This window comes from Ictidomys tridecemlineatus, chromosome 11 (assembly GCF_052094955.1).
Source record: "Ictidomys tridecemlineatus isolate mIctTri1 chromosome 11, mIctTri1.hap1, whole genome shotgun sequence".
NCBI classification, from domain to species: Eukaryota; Metazoa; Chordata; class Mammalia; order Rodentia; family Sciuridae; genus Ictidomys; species Ictidomys tridecemlineatus.
This window is the reverse complement of record NC_135487.1, coordinates 100808641-100824694: the sequence shown is the minus strand read 5'-3', so window position 1 is coordinate 100824694 and position 16054 is coordinate 100808641. Positions and strand designations below refer to the sequence as shown.

Genomic DNA, 16054 nt, shown 5'->3' with positions numbered 1-16054 from the left:
TATTGGGAAACACAACTGTCAGCATCTCAAGCTATCAGCCTGTAGAGCACTTACTAATTACAAAGGGGAAAATGAACCTTTACAATGGAGAGATCTGGCACACATTACAACCTTAACCAAAGGATAAAATTTAATACCACTACGTAAAAATTTTTCCACATTTGATGATCTGATACTTATTCCTGTATATCCAATTATTCAACTTGATGCAAACTGACCAATATGCACTAATGGGATACACCCAGAAAGACATCACTCATAGGATTCTTGACAAAAATGTTTAACCTGAACCTAACCATGAAGAAACAATGATGGGCAGTGCTCTGAATTCTTCAAAAATCCTAATGTTGTAAAAGACAGGAGGAAAAAGGTTGGAAAACTGTTCTAGATTAAAGTAGACTGAAGACAGGACATCTAAGCACAATGCATGACCCTTGGTGGCAAGAAGAAGCAACTACAGAAAATGTTATTGAGACAATGAGAATTCTAAATATGGATTATAAATTTAGATAGCAAAAATACATTAAGGTCAAATTTCCTAAACATGATAATTACATTGTAAACATGTAGGAGAATGATTTTGTCCTTAGAAAATACTTGCTGAAATATTTACAGATCAAATGTCATGATGTTTATAAGAATTTAGAAAAAAAGCATTATATCTACATATGTTGTGCATACAGAAGGAAAGAAATAATGCAAATGTGACAAATGTTAACAATTGATGAGTCCTAATAAAAATGTATATGGGTATTCACTACACTATTGTTACCACTTTTCTGTAGGTTGGAAATTTCCAGAATAAAAAGTTGGGGCAAAGTATGTTATTTTTCTGCTATTATATATACCTAATTAAAATAAATAAATAAATTTTAAAAAGAAAAAGGCAAATATAAAGTAAATTACACACTTTGCGTGTGCAAAGTCTGCATGCACGTGCAAAGTCCAGGTGCTTGCACCAGATGCGGAAGAAATAGGCAAGGGAACTGCGTGCCTGGTGTGAGCGTGGGTCCCGGAGGACTGTTGAGTGCTGACACTGGGATGTGATTCAGATCCCGCTGGTCCACCTCCTGACCCAGGGACGTTTCCGGATATTCTCGGAAGGGTTGTAGATGCTGGGTTTGAGGGGTGGCAGCTATGGCAAGGCCAGGGATCTCTCCCCTCAGACTGGTGCAACGACCCTGCCCCTTCCCAGAGGCAGCCAGGATGGCAGCACAGATGGGCTGAACTCCAATGGAGGGGGGAGGGGCAGTCTGAGGGCTGAGCAGGCTCTTGCTGCAGGTTGAGGGTAGCTCTTGGGGCGTGGAGCACGTGCGGACTAGGGTGATGAGCAGGTGTTTGGCTGGCAATACCTGCACCTCCCGTACAGGGACAGGTCAGTGCCTCCTCGGGAGAGCTCTTCTCTGAAAAGGCGGGAAGTGGCATGGCCCCAATAGAAGCGCCCCCCATACCTCCAAGCTTGGAGCAGGGGGTAGCCTCCCTGGGCCTCTGAAGGGGAAAGCAATGTCATTAGATAGGCGGTGCACCAGCAGGGGAGCAAGTGGTGGTGGCATCTCCAGGATCTCGCTTGCTGGGGCTGGGCAAGGACACTTTGTCCTCCCTTGAAGGTTTGAGCTAGTGTTTGTATCTAGCCTTGCTCTGGTGAGGGTGGGCGGGACTTAGTTTGACAGCCAGGAGCTCTTGCAATGGCAGGAATCCCTCAGCCCATGCCCCGCTCCTGAGCTGTCAGAGTTCTGTCTGCTGTCCTGCCTGGGCCTGGCCAGTCAGAAGGGGAACTGCTGGGGGGCAAGTTCCTTGGCTGAGCAGCATCTGCAGGTGGTTGCAGCTTTGGGATCATGGCCTGTGTGTCTTCCTGCATTTCCTCTGGGAACAGTGGAGAGAACAGCTGCTGAGAATGCATTTAAGGCATCCCCCAGAGTCTGGCTGAGGGGTTCAGCAGGGCAGGGTGGGAGGGAATGCTACCCTCTGTGCACAGTCCTTTCTCTTTGTGTGGAAACCAGAAAAACCTAGCTGTGTGCTCACAAAATCGAGTTTTATTCATATTTGGGTTGCTTTCTTTGAATTTTGGTTATCAAGATTCTCGATTTTTAAATTTATTTTTTTCATTTGTCAACAGGCCTTTATTCATTTCTGTGCAGTGCTGAGAATTGAACCCAGTGCCTCCCACATGCTAGGCAAGCACTCTGCAACTGAGCTACAACCCCAGCTCTCCAATTTTTTGACTGTTTTCATTGTTTAGCTGTTCTGGGAACAATACTAGGCCTCCTAGTGTTCCTACAGTGTAAGATATGTTACCTTTCACCAGTCCAATCCAACACAGACACCTACAGACCCAGAGATCCACTCAGCATTCACTCTTTGAAGGTTCCAGTTGTCATGGGTCTTGGCTTTTCCTGGATGGAAGGGCACCCTGCCAGGGTTAGCTGTGAGGTTTCAAGCTCAAGCTTCCCATAACCCACTAAGCAGCCCTGCATGCTCCTCCATGCTCAGGTATTAAGAACTGTCCCTCCTCCTCACTGGTGGAGTTCTGGGCTTGCTTCTGAACTGGGCAAAATATCAGTGAGTGGGGACCTGGAGGAGTGAGGTTGGAGGGAGCCTCACCTGAGACTGTTGTCCCAAGTGGGTGCTCCTTGGGCCCCTTGCATTGCCCATGGCCTTTTCTGGGTCCACTGGACCTTCAGTAATCAGTGAAGGCCGCTGGGTGAGGTTGTGGCAGTGCTCATCTCTCCTGGTGGGATAATTCCTGGCATGGTATCCTTCTGAACCCAGTTCGAGGTGCTGCCCAGTAGGCTGCATTGGGAATCAGGGTCCTGGAAGTAATGGAATCACCTGATGGGCCAGTGCAGCGCAGACTTGCAGTGGGTGACAAAGTTGGAGTTGGGTTGCCAAGAACATGGTCCTGGGGCTCAGTCTATAGGTCCTTCCTCATGCCACACAGCTGAATTGGCACTTATCTTGAACTTTCCTCTGGAGTGGCCAGAACCAGAAGCTCCTCCACTTCCCGAGTGTCATGAAATCATAGTGCTTTTGAGAAAATGGCTAGAAGATGGGTTTATGTCCCCCACCACAGGCCTCCCCACAGGCTTACAGGCTGGGAAATTCTCAGTTTCCTCTTTCTGTCACCATTTCCTGCTGCCTAGGGAGGAAAAATGGACACCCTCCTAGATCTTGCCTGCCTCTGGAGTCAGGGTACTGACTGCATTGATGGACAGGGTGACCAAATGTGGGCCACATCTGAGTGGTCCTGGGGTCTGAGGTTGGCCAAACTCTTTATTTTCTACTAACAAAGTTAAACACAGTCTTTATTTCTTGTTTTACTTCTTATTAAATCAGCAATTCATGCTTGGGATAGATCAGATAGAAACTACAGATTGCTAAGATTCCTTGGAATGTGGCCTTGGGTTTGAGTCTATGGATAGTGTTGTGTACAAGTGTTGTCCAGTCATTTAAAAGGAATATACATTGTGGTGGTCGCAAACATACACCTGTAGGATGAAAGTGCAAATATACTAAGCCACATGAAGGCCTCACAGTGGTTTGTCAAGATCATCCTGATTCACAAGGACCCGTCTTTCCCTCGCCTCAGAGGGAACAGAACCCAAGTCCTGGAAACTGCCTTTAAGACTCCAAATTTGTTTTGGAGAGGGTAAAAAAACACCAATGTTGGAGAGGACTCTGATGAGGTTTAGTTAAAAATTGATTTCTAAATGTGGAATCAGAATAAAGAAATACATGTATAATAGAAGCATATATCATTGTTTCTAAATTGTCATGTTAAATTTCATAAATATCTATTAGATCTCCTAAAAAGTTGTGATTTTTGTCTTTTAATAGTGCTTCTACTTAGAGGAATTTGTGTTTTGTGAATACAATAGAGATAGGTCCTAAACTAAGTATAAAGTTCTGACTACATTTTTCTGTTTTGTCCTTGATATGCTGAGAGGTAGTAGAACAACCTTCAAGGCATGAACTACCTGTTATGTTCTAGCCATCTGAAATTTAAATTGGTTTAGCATTTAACATACTCATGCCTCCTGTCAGGAACATGAGCATGAAATGAGAAGTCCCAATTACATTAAAAAAGGGTCTCAAGGTTTCAGTTTTCCACCAGCATGGCTTTGTCAGCTTTCATCCACGCTGTGACCTTGTCAAGACATTGGGAGAGTGGTTTTGCCAGCACTTATCTTTACTGTGACCTTGTCAAGAGTCACAGTGAAGAGGGGGAGTGAGAGGGGGAGTGCCTTCACCAGTCCAGGAACTGCAGGATGATTTCACGGAATGACTGCCTCTGCAGTTGGCCTGGGCTCCTCAACTCCTGCAATGTAGTGCTTCCAGCGGGGGATGTCAGCAACAGGAAGGTCTGAAGACCTATGGCATGATGCCCCAGCCCCTCAGAGCTGCTAATTCCAAAAGAGGCAGGTGGCCACAACCTGTAGCTAAGGCAATGGAGCAGGAGAGGTGAGCAGCCCTAGAGATCAGCTCCATGCATAGGCCACTCCAAAGGCTATCTTCATTTTTTAATATTTTGAGATTTACTTTCCTAATATTTGGTGGTGTTTATTGTATCTCTGTTCATGAAGAATATTAGTTTGTCATTTTCTTATCTTAAAATGTACTTGTGATGGCTGAGGTTGTAACTTGGCAGAAGAGTGCTTGACTAAGGTTCACATGGCCCTGGGTTTAATCACCAGCACTGCAAAAAAGTAACACTTATTATAAATTTTAATTAAAAAGTCAAAATTTGGGACTGGGGATTTGGCTCAGCAGTAGAGCGCTCACCGGGCATGTGGGGGTCACTGGGTTCGATCCTCAGCACCACATTAAAAATATATATAATAAACATATTGTGTCTGACTACAACTAAAAATATATACATATAAAAAGTTAAGTGTTGTTTGAGTATTTTGTGATCAGGATCCTTCTGATTTCATAAGTTGTGTTTGACCATATCATATATCCCAGACATGTTATCAGAAAATCTTTGTATAAAACTAGTATTCTTTCTTAAATAGTTGATAAAATCACCAATGAAGTCATATTTTTAGAGTACATTTGGTAAGTTTTTTATTATTTAAATTACTATCACATGTATTCAGGTATTCAGATTTTTCACTTTTCTCTTGTATTTATTTTGATTGTTTTCCAAGATTTTTTTTTATCTAATGTTGTCATTGAACTAAATGTGTTTTATATGATATATCCTTACAAGAAGATACACAGCACTATATTATTGTAATACCTTAGGATCTGTAATACCTTTGATTATGGATATTGCTTATTGTTCTTTTCTCTCTCAGTTGGTCTTGCTGTCATCAAGTTTATAAAACTTTTTGAAGAATCATTTCCTATCTTCTTGCTTTTCTTTATGGTATCATCATTTTCTATTTTATTTATCTTATCTCCTATCTTTATTATTTTCTTCATCCATGTACTTGGTTTATTTCCTTTCTTTATTTGTAGTTTCTCAAGGTGGGAGCTAAGACAAACACTGATTTTATCCTAATCATTTTCTAATGTAAGCAGGTGGAAGTAGAAATGCTCCTATAAGAGCTTCTTCAGCTGCATGCTCTTGTTGTTGCTTGTTGAATCTCAGTTATCCATCAGCTTAAAATAATTTCCAACTTCCCCTGTAATTTTTTTCTTTAACCTACTGTTAAAGTTAAAGCATCATCCTGGGGTTTCATAAAATGACTTCCAGACCACTCACATATAATCGATTCAAGCCTTTATTGAAGCACACTGGTGGTGACTGACTAGAACAGAAAGCTCTTTCCCTGATCAGCCCCAAACAATTTCAAGGGCACTCTTCATAAGCCTGAAAACCGTGAAAGGGACATTTGCAGGGTCTTGAAAATGCAAGCAAGCCAAGTTATAGAAGCTGGAAAGTGCAGTCTGGTGGCAGGACGCTTAGCCAATCACAATTAGTCCAGTCACCCCAATTACAGAAACACAGTCCCATTACCCTAGTTACAGAAATAATGCACCAATAAGTAGTTCTGTGTTCTTAAAGATTTCCATAGCAAAAACAAAAAACAAAAACAAACAAACAAAAAAACAACCTGCCCCAGTCACGACCTTTCTATTTGTAATGGTTGTTTTACAAAATGGAATTACTAAATAGAATAGAGTCACTTTGGCTTGACTATCATACTACATGTATTTTTTAAAGAAATACATTAGTCAAATTCCAAAAGGTTTGGTTACCTTTCAGATATTTACATTGTTGTTACATAATTTAATTATGTTGTCAAATATTATATTCTGAAAAAATTCTTAAAATTTTGAGGTGCACTTTATGATTGTAGTAGGTAACTTACAAACACTGACAAAATACCTAAGAAAAACTACTTAAAACAAGAAAATACTTGTTTAAGCTAATATTTTGAGAGTTTTAGTCCATTGTTTCTTGACCTCTTTCCTTTGACCTGTGGTAAAGCCAAACACTTTTGTTGGGGTCATGTGGTAGAGCAAAGGTGTTCACGTCATGGTGTGGGGGATTTGAGAAAGTGGAAGGGATACAGGTCCCAATATCCCCTTGTAGAGTATGTCTCAAATGACTTAACTTCCTCAAAATAGGGCCCAGCTCTCAAAGTTTCCATCACCCCTAATAGTGTCATCAGCTGGGCACTCAACATTAAGCACATAGTGTGTATGGAAAATACAAGATTAAGTCTATAACAATGATCTACCAGACAGTTTACTTTTAGTGAATGTTTCATGTAATGCTAAAATGAATTTGTCTTCTCTATCTGCTGGATATAATAATTTATAAACCCTTGTGGTGTTCAAATCCTTTATAGCCATACACACTTTTTCTTGTACTTGTTCTATTCTTTACAGACAGCAAGTGTTTATAACTTTATATGTGACAGTAGATTTCCTTTAGTTCTTGTCATTTTTTTCAACATGTATTTTGGAGCTATTGTATTGGTCCATGCACATTTATAAATTCCATATTTTTAAAACTATCAACTGCTCTTTTTTCTGGTAATTTTTCTTGTCTGCAAATCTATTTTAGGGATCTTCTATTTTGTGCCATGTCAACTCAGCTAATTAGGACTAAGTTCCCCATAATTTCCTTTGTTGTACACTTCTCAAAATTGGCCTAAAGAGAAATTAGTGAAAAGAGAAATGTGTATGAGAGTAAGCCCACATTATTATTTTAGGACTCTTCTGGCTAAGTGTGGTGATGGACAGGTGGAGAGGTACTTGTGGATTCCAGCTTTCTTTTGTTCTCCAGTTGAATGGAGCTCTTCTTTCATGACTGCAGCCAGCACAGACCCACAGTGGCATCAGGCCCATAACCAGATATTTGGCTGCAGACCACAAAGGAATAACTCTCTCTGTGAGTCCAGCACTTCTTTCTTTGAGGTCACACTTGGGCTACCAGATATATCAGCTTTCATGCATAAACACTTTGGTGACTCTTTTGACCCTCCAACTCCACTGTTCAGATCCTCTCTTGCCCAATTCTTCCTCTAATTTTTTATGAGAAAATAGAATACCATTCTCTGAAAAAGTAAAAAATAATAACATTCTAACTGGCATTTATGAAAAAAGAAAGAAAACACACATTAGTATTATCAAGAATGACAATAAGATATCATTAAAGATCCTAAAAAGATCAAGAGCATAATATGAAAGTATTATAACATTATTAACTACCCTACATACAAAAATTCAAATGTGGATCCATTTCTTGAAAATCCCAAGGTACTAAACGTACTCAAAATGAAACAAATAACTTGACTCGTGCTCTATTATTAAAACTATATTAATAATAAAAAGTAATCTGTAGGTCCACATTGATTAACTGGGCAATTCTATTAACAAATAAAAACATTAAAATGCTATAGAATTTTTTTTCAGAAAATGGAGAAGGAGGAAATACTTCATGATTAATTTTGTGAAGTCATCAGGACCTTTATACAATACTAAAGAGATCCCCGCCTTCTTAAAAAAAAAAAAAGCCAAAGAAGCCCAAAACCTATAGATCAATAACCCTCATGATCATATATGCAAATTTTGTAATAAAGCATTAATAAATTAATTCCAGCAATATATAAAAGAGCAATACAATAAAGTGGGTGAGATAATTTTTTTAATATGAATTCAATTGCATGAAAGTACACACCAAAAACTGGTGACACTTTTTTTCTGCTTGTGTAAAGATTAGCACTTGACTCAGAGGACTGGCAAAGAAGATCCATTTTCACTGATGTGTAACGGAATCAAGCAAATTCAATTCATTGATGGTCCCATAAAAAATAAAGGTAAAGGGGCTGGGGTTGTGGCTCAGTGGTAGAGTGCTTGCCTTGCATGCATGGGCACTGAGTTCATTCCTCAGAACCACATAAATAAATAAAATATTGTATCCATCTACAACAAAAAATTACAATAATAAAAATAATAATATAGGTAGAGGGCTGAGCAGGATGGTGTACAACAGCAATTCCACTTCCTGGGAAGCTGAGCTAGGAAGATCTCAAGTTCACTGCCAGCCTGGGAAACTCAGTGAGATGCTGTCACAAAATAAAATAAAAACGGCTGGGATGGACCTCAGTGGCACATTGCTTCCCTAGTATGTGAAAGGCCCTGGGTTCAATCTCCAATAGTGCAAAGAATAACAACGACAATAATAATCAAGATGCAGGTAGAAATTATTCACTTTGTCTTCAGAAGCTGGGACAGTCATCTCTTCCTCTCTGCAGTGAAAGCTCCCCTGCTTCTATTCTGCTCTGTAAAAGGTCATTTAGTGAAATACAAGTCGAAGTAATTTGTGGTGTATTTCAGTCCGTAGTGTTTGTCGAGTAATCAGTAGAAGCTGGAGAGTCTACTCAGTTATCAAAATAAGGATCTGCATAGCTAAGAGGAGACTGCAAATCCAATCTGTATCCATCAATGTTCTTTCTGGAGAGTCATCTGATTATAATACAGCAGGTGATGCTGTAGCCATCTATTTTGTTCTCTTGCTGCCGAGAAATAGGAACTGCTGTAAATTGGTAATGGTTACTGGAACCAGGGTACAGGCCTTTATATGTGGCATCCCCTTGGCTAATGAAATACTGCACAGGTGACTGGATCATATCCTATCCAGAATGACTGTCTCTGATTCGCAACAGTGCTGGCAAGAAAGAAGTGATACTGATTGACTGAATGATGGGTGACCTGTTGGTTGATGGTGGATGAGGAAGGATGTGATTTGAATTGGTCTTAGTCTAATGTTGACATAGGTATAATAAAATGTTTCTGATTCCACATATCCTTTTGTTTTTATTCGATAGCAGCATTTTTTAAATTTTTGTTACAAAACTTAAGTCCATATATGAAAATAAAAACACTTTTAGATACTTATTTTGAAAGAACATTTTAGTCTATTTTAACTGAGTTTTAAAAAATGAAAATAATGCAATTTTTAAAACACTGTTCTGAGAACTTAAAAGTGCAGCCATATACTTAGTTTCCTTTGTCTATGAGATGGTATAATTCCAATTCAGAACTGGTAAGGTCATAACAAACGGAATCAAGCAAATGCACACATATGTCTGCTTTGATGCTAATGTTTGCTTACATGTTAGTTTGCACTTAAAGCCCAAGAAGAAATAGGAATCATCATAGTAAAGCTGAATTTTAATCTCAATGTATGCAAAATTTTAAAGATAACTGTCAGTTAAGTATGAGAGTCTGTAAAAAAAACTAAATTGGAAGGGGAACAATACACAATATTCAGACAATTTGCACTTTAATGGTTTCACCAACATTTGTGACCATAATTTGATTTGATTTTGTTATTCCTATTTTCAGTGAACACTACACATTTAAAAAATGTATATTATAGTGTCTAAACAGAATGCAGTTACCATATGAAGCTTTAACTCAAAATTTGGATAAAGAAAAAAGGCACAGTGAACTTCAACTCAATTTTATGTGCACAGTTGAAAAATATGAGCCACCCTCAAGAGAAAGTGATTCTAAATTTGTAAAACCTATAAATAATCATAGGCCAAACCACCATATTAAAACAGATTCTCTAGCAAGTACAAATCTTGAAGTGTGAATATATGCTTGTGTTCCCTTTAAACACAAGACAAAACTCACTCTTCAAAGTGGCTCTGCCTTGGTAAATACATTTATTTGTAATGAATGCACACCTACCATGTATAGTTTATCAGTGAAAAGACCCCGGTTGAGTCACAAAGCTCTGATGGCATCTGTGTCATCTTCCTCACAGTAAATACACTCCCCATAACTAAATGAGTTTAGAGTTTATATCCCTTCTCATCAATGAATTGGGGAATTATATCTGGTAAACAAGAGCAAGTTTCTGTGGCAGCACAAATTATATAGTTTAAAATTTTTCAAATCCATATTTGTTTATTAATAAATGGGTCCAAAAATTTACCAAAAGCAATAACTTTACATAGTAATACCAGATTTTGCAGAACTACTTCAAGATCACTGCAAATCAGGCTTATGTTAGATAACTGCAGAATATTCCTCCACAGAGATCACTGTTTGAATCTTTTAATATACCCAGATGCTTTTAGAGTAAGATCTGAATGAACTGTCCCAATACTCAAAGAATGAAGTTTTATTACACTTCTAAATAGTTTCTGTTTTGTTGCCAACCACATTATCAAAAGCTCTGGTAACTAAGTAAAAACTCTCTTAAGACTAAATTACATGAAACATGAAAGCTCCACAGTTTAAAAAACCCAATATAAATCAACCATATCCAGTTAACAGATTAGAACAAAAATATTAACTCCTGAAAGCTGAAACCAAGATTTTTTTAAACATCACCAATGAACACTTTAGATCTTTATGGTTTTGTTTTGCTTGTTTCCCTTTGTAGACAGGGACTCTTGCTTTCAACTTCAGCAGAAGTTCAAGTCTGTAACAGGTAGCAGCTCAGGTAAAATATCAGTGCACACCATTTGATTACTTCAAAGCAGCAGGAACACTCAGGCTGAAGTTAGTGGTCAAATGGGGCTTGCTGTTTTCAAAAATTGGGTATAATGATGAAAGCAACACCATCCATATTCAAAATTCTACCTCCAACCCTGGCTTTTGAGGCAGATAATAAACACATCAATCACTAGAATAGTTTTTTTTTTAAATGTCTGTTTAATCAATAACCAAGTTTCTTGTTTTTTAGTTACTTTTTTGTTTCAGTTCCACCAATGAAAATCATTTGGCTTGTACTTTAAAATCTTTTCTTCCACATAAAGAAGATGAAAATACGTTTGTGGAGGACAGTGATGGAGGCTCAGAGCATATTGTACCTCTTCAGTCTTCCAACATGAATATGCATCACACCAAGTCTTGATCCACAGTGCATCATTTTTCAAAGTAATACCAACAGGTAGTTGACATGCCACCACTATGGAATAGTTTAAACTGGAGACTGCAGTTGTCAGTAGGTGGCCCCAGGGATTGAGGAAAATAGGGTAGTTGAGATTGTTAAGACAAAAAAAAAGTTATTCCACCTACAAAGTGGAATAATCAGAGTGTTTGTGAAGGAAGAGAGGGCATCTTGGATGACTGTCATCTTTATGGCATCAAAATAAAATAAACCCCAATAAACTGTAACAGCCTCCCTTACTTCTGCATCAATAGATTTCTTCAACAGTTTCAAGAAGGCAGGTACCGACCAACATTTTCTGTGGCTATTTGGTTTTAATCTGTGAACTTTCAAAAAACAAGTTTTTAGAGGGAAATACAAGCATTTTTCTGACCTTCCAAAATTTTGTGGTCCACGGGCTCAAAACAGGTGCTTGCTTCCCCCTACCTTACACACCTCCATCTTCACTTGTCTGTCATCAAAGCACAAGTGCTGGAAGTAGCCTGCTGTGTTTGCTTGGGCAGAGTTTAACTGGTGCTGCAGCATATGAATGACCTCAGCCAACTCAGGATTTTGCCATGCAAACTCCCTGGAGTCTTTATGGATGCTATTACTTGGTGAGAATTTTGTGGTGCCATCATCAGCCAGTCTTGCCTGCTGAAGCCCATTACAATTGCATTCTTGAACTGGACTCTGTACTGGCCTGTAGGGCTCCGTGTAGGTTGCTATGGTGTTTAGAGAGTAATTATTTGTTCAGTATGGAAGGGTTCTCTTTTGGCTGGATGTCTTTTGTAGATTCCCAACACCTGAGCCTGTGTGATTAAGAGCCATCTGCCATCTTTGGAGCTCCACAGTTCTTTGGTATGGGCTGTGGTACACTGGGATGTAATAGGTCCTCCTCTTATATACAGAAGACATAGGCCAAGGAAGGTCTTAGCTGGCTGTGCTGACAGGCATAGGAACTCTGTAAGTAGTAGGGGTGTCTGGCCAAAGTGGAACAACCATCTTGTAAATGTCCTACTGCTGTCCAAATTGCTTCATCCCATGAACACTCCTTTGCAGTGGAGATCTCAGATGCTGTGGTGCTGCGATCATTCCTGAGCATTTGGGTAGTGATGACCCCACCTGGCCTTATGATGGGGCATCTTTTTGAGTCTGTGCAACTGTCAGGGTCCGTGGGGATCCCACTCTGGAGGTAGATTGGCATTGAGGGACTATTCTGTTAGGACTGGAGGTCTGTCAGAAGGTGACTGGACCAATCTGCCACACAGCTCCTGGGAAGGAGGGTCTCCGTGAGTAAGAGAGACTGTGTGAGCTGAGTGGTGGAAGAACTGCACTAGAGTTCAAGGTTGGGAGTTGGTCACTGATAGGGAGCCAAATTCACTACCCAGAGGAATTCTGTTACTGCTTCAAGGAGCCATCCCTGTGCTGAACCAGTGTTTATCCTTCAGTTCTTTAATCCCTCACAAAATGGTTATTGGTTGATCCTATGAATGAATGCTGCTATTATCTGCCTTGATCACATTCTGGTTGTTGTGGAAACTCCCCGCTTCCTGGTGTCCACAGTCAGTATAAGAATTCATTTGTGTTGAATGTTTTGAATTACCCAATGATCTTTCATGGAGAGAAGTCTGTTCTGGTGAATAGAGGATCCCTTGTTATGGCTCTGACCTGATGAGATAGTTGTTGGGGTGAACAGTGTTGGCAACTCAAGATTTGCTTAGAGATGCTCAGGATATGGCACATCTGTTGATCTCCAAGGAAATGACTTAGTTGAGCTGGTGGTAGCATGCTTGGTGATTTTGCTGCAAGTCTGCACCTTTCTAGGTGACTGACAACAATCTGCCTTTCCACTTCTAGTTCTGTGGTGAGTGGTTGAAACTCAAGCTCCTTCTCCTTGAAGGAAGATGGACTAGTGGTGGCTGTGGTGTCTGGCTCTATACCTGAGGCAGCTTCCTTGCAGGTCTGTGGTTGCCCCTCCTCCACCAATGAGGTCTGCTCAGGAGAAGACTTTTCTCTTTCCAGGTCAGGAAGACAGATGAGACTCCTCTTTTACAACAATATGATCTCACAGGAACTGACCCAGTCAGGGAATCATGGATAACTTCATAAATCCCTGCTGAGGTTACTCCCCCTGATTTAACTCATCACCATCATCTCAGTACTGCTACAGTGGAGAACAAGTATCCACCATATGAATCTTTGGAGGACACATTCAGATAACATCCACACCATAGCGAGGAGTCTTATACTTTGGAATCTTACATTTATATATGTGATCCATACTGTGAAAGGTAGAAGACCACACTCTAGGCTCCATTTTTGCATGTAGATGTGCAGTTCTTCCAGCCACATTTATTGTTTTTCACTTGCCTTTCTCCATTAAATTGACAGTCAATTTTTGTTAAAGAACAGTTGGCTTATTTCTGTAGGATTGTTTCTGACCTCTGTATTCTTTCCATTGTTATATCAGGTTGTTTTTTTTTTCAACCAATTTCACACTGTTTTGCTTACTATAGATTTTTACCAAGTACTAATGATAGAGTATCAGTCTTCTGGGGATTTTTTCTGATCTTCTTCAGGAGAACCTGGTTGAGTTCTCTTATGGTTTGGATTTGGAATTTCCCCCAGAGAATGATGGCATTGGTCCCCAATGCGACAATGTTAAAAAGTGAGACTTGGGGTGGGGTTGTGGCTCAGCAGTAGAGCGCATGCCTAGCGCATGACAGGTCCTGGGTTAGATCCTCAGCACCACATTAAAATAAAGTATTGTGTCCAACTACAACTAAAAAATAAATATTAAAAAAAGAGTGACCCCAGCAGGAGGACTCTTCTCTCATGAGTAGATGGATCTATTAATAGCTGAGTTGACTATAGGAGGTGAGACTGTAAGCAGTGGGGCAGGGTTGAAGGTACAAGGTCACTGGAGGCAGGCCTTATAATAGTATTTCTTGTCCCCTTGCCCTTTTTTATTTTTGTTTCTCTTTCCCTTTATCTCTTCCTGGCCACCATGAGCTAAGCAGCTTTCCTCCAGCACATCTTTCCACCATTATATTCTGCTCTACTCAGACCCAAAGGCAGTAGAGACAGCCAACCTGAACTGAAACTATAACCCAAAATAAGTCTTACTTCCTCTGTGCTGTTTTCCTTAGGTAATTGTGTCACATTATTCAACAACAAGTTGAATAATCATTTCCCAGAGGTAAAAGTCACAAAAGTGTGGGCATGCTCCCCGATCTCTGCCCTGAGAAAGCATAACTTTTGAACCAGGGCCCCCTCAAGTTCTACAGATTTTTCAATAAGCATTTAAGTGTTCTACAATTTGCTTGCTCCAGTAACTTTTCCTGTTGGTGAGGTGGGATTCCCTGTTTTAGCCTGTGTTTTTAATACTTGGGGCAGGTAAATTTCTTGGGAACTTATTTCAATATAATAAGAGCTGTTGATTTAAGTTTTCTAACCTCTTTCTTGTTGTTTGGATAGGTGATGACTTTGAAGCTCTTTACATGTTGGAGTAGAAATCTGACATTTCGATTTTCCGCTGGGCTGGAGCATGAAGGCCAGTGCTTTTCTGGGGACATCTGTAGCATCACTACAGAGGATTCCTTTTACCCTTTGAGCAGGAGGAGAGGTGCAGTTTGGTGAACACAGACAGCATCCTGGAGGGTATCCTGGAGGCAGCCACCTTCCTATGTACTGCCTGTGCCAATGGCATAGGGCTGCTACAGGCACTGGTGCAGTGGGGCCTGCACATCGAGGAGATGGCAAGAGACAGACCACAATGGCAAGACCAGCCTTACTGTTGCCTGCTACCATGGCTTTGTGAACTCTATGGTGGCCTTAGCACAGAGCCCCCAAGTTAACTTCAATTGGCAGTACAACTATTTCCCCTCGTCTTGACTTTAAAAGGAGGAATGTGTTTGGCTTTAGTATCTTGATGAAAGCCACATTTAAGAGCCAAGAGGAGTGTGTCAGAGCCCTGATACTGGCAGGGACAGATGCACATGCAAGGGACACCCATCACCCAATGTGGCCTCAGGATTGGTCCACTCACACAGGCTGGGTGAAGGCCATCAGACCCATGGAGAGGCTGTTGAAGTGACCCTGTCCTGAACAGTTAGAGGAGATGTACAAGCCAGAGGTCCCATTGTCCCCTGAGGCAGTTCTGAAGCCTGTAGCCTCTAAAAACCGCTAGCAGGGGCTCACTGAGTTTCTGTGGTCCTTGCTTAAGATGGTGCGTGGAGAATTGGGTAGTCCTTGACCATGTGGTCAGAATGACCACAAACTTTCATAGTCTCTCTGTAGCCAGCATCTGCCTAACCGTGTACCCTGAGGTTCCTCCCCGGGTGGGAAAAAGGCAGTAGTCAGTGCAGGAAGTCCTACAGCTAGGGGTAACCAGGACACTCTTTTCCAAGAGAGGGGCAAAGTGGAAGGTGTTTGACAGCAATTCTGGACTTCTGATGCTATGGGGGCCTTCAGAGAGAAGGTTCCATGAGTCAGTTCCCTGTTTCCCTACCTACCATGGGCCCAAGGGTCAGCCTTTGCCTGGCAGAAGGCCAGATTACTGTCCCTGCAGCTCCTGTGCCACAGAAGTGTGTGGCTGGGTGTGGTGGTCCCCAGGGTCTACATCAGCAAGGTGCAGGTGCCCACCTTCCAGGGGGAGAAAATAGCCCTCAGGGGCAATGCCAAGGATAGAAGCCACCTGCAGATCCC

General features: G+C 40.8%; 3 pseudogenes; all 3 read right to left on the bottom strand.

Moving 5' to 3' along the window:
• Positions 1 to 8748: 8748 nt before the first annotated feature.
• Positions 8749 to 11344, bottom strand: LOC144368629 (plakophilin-4-like; annotated as a pseudogene).
• Positions 11345 to 11416: 72 nt separating this feature from the next.
• On the bottom strand, positions 11417 to 12439 carry LOC144368217 (plakophilin-4 pseudogene; annotated as a pseudogene).
• A 306-nt stretch (positions 12440 to 12745) lies between these two features.
• On the bottom strand, positions 12746 to 15157 carry LOC144368628 (plakophilin-4 pseudogene; annotated as a pseudogene).
• Positions 15158 to 16054: the final 897 nt, after the last annotated feature.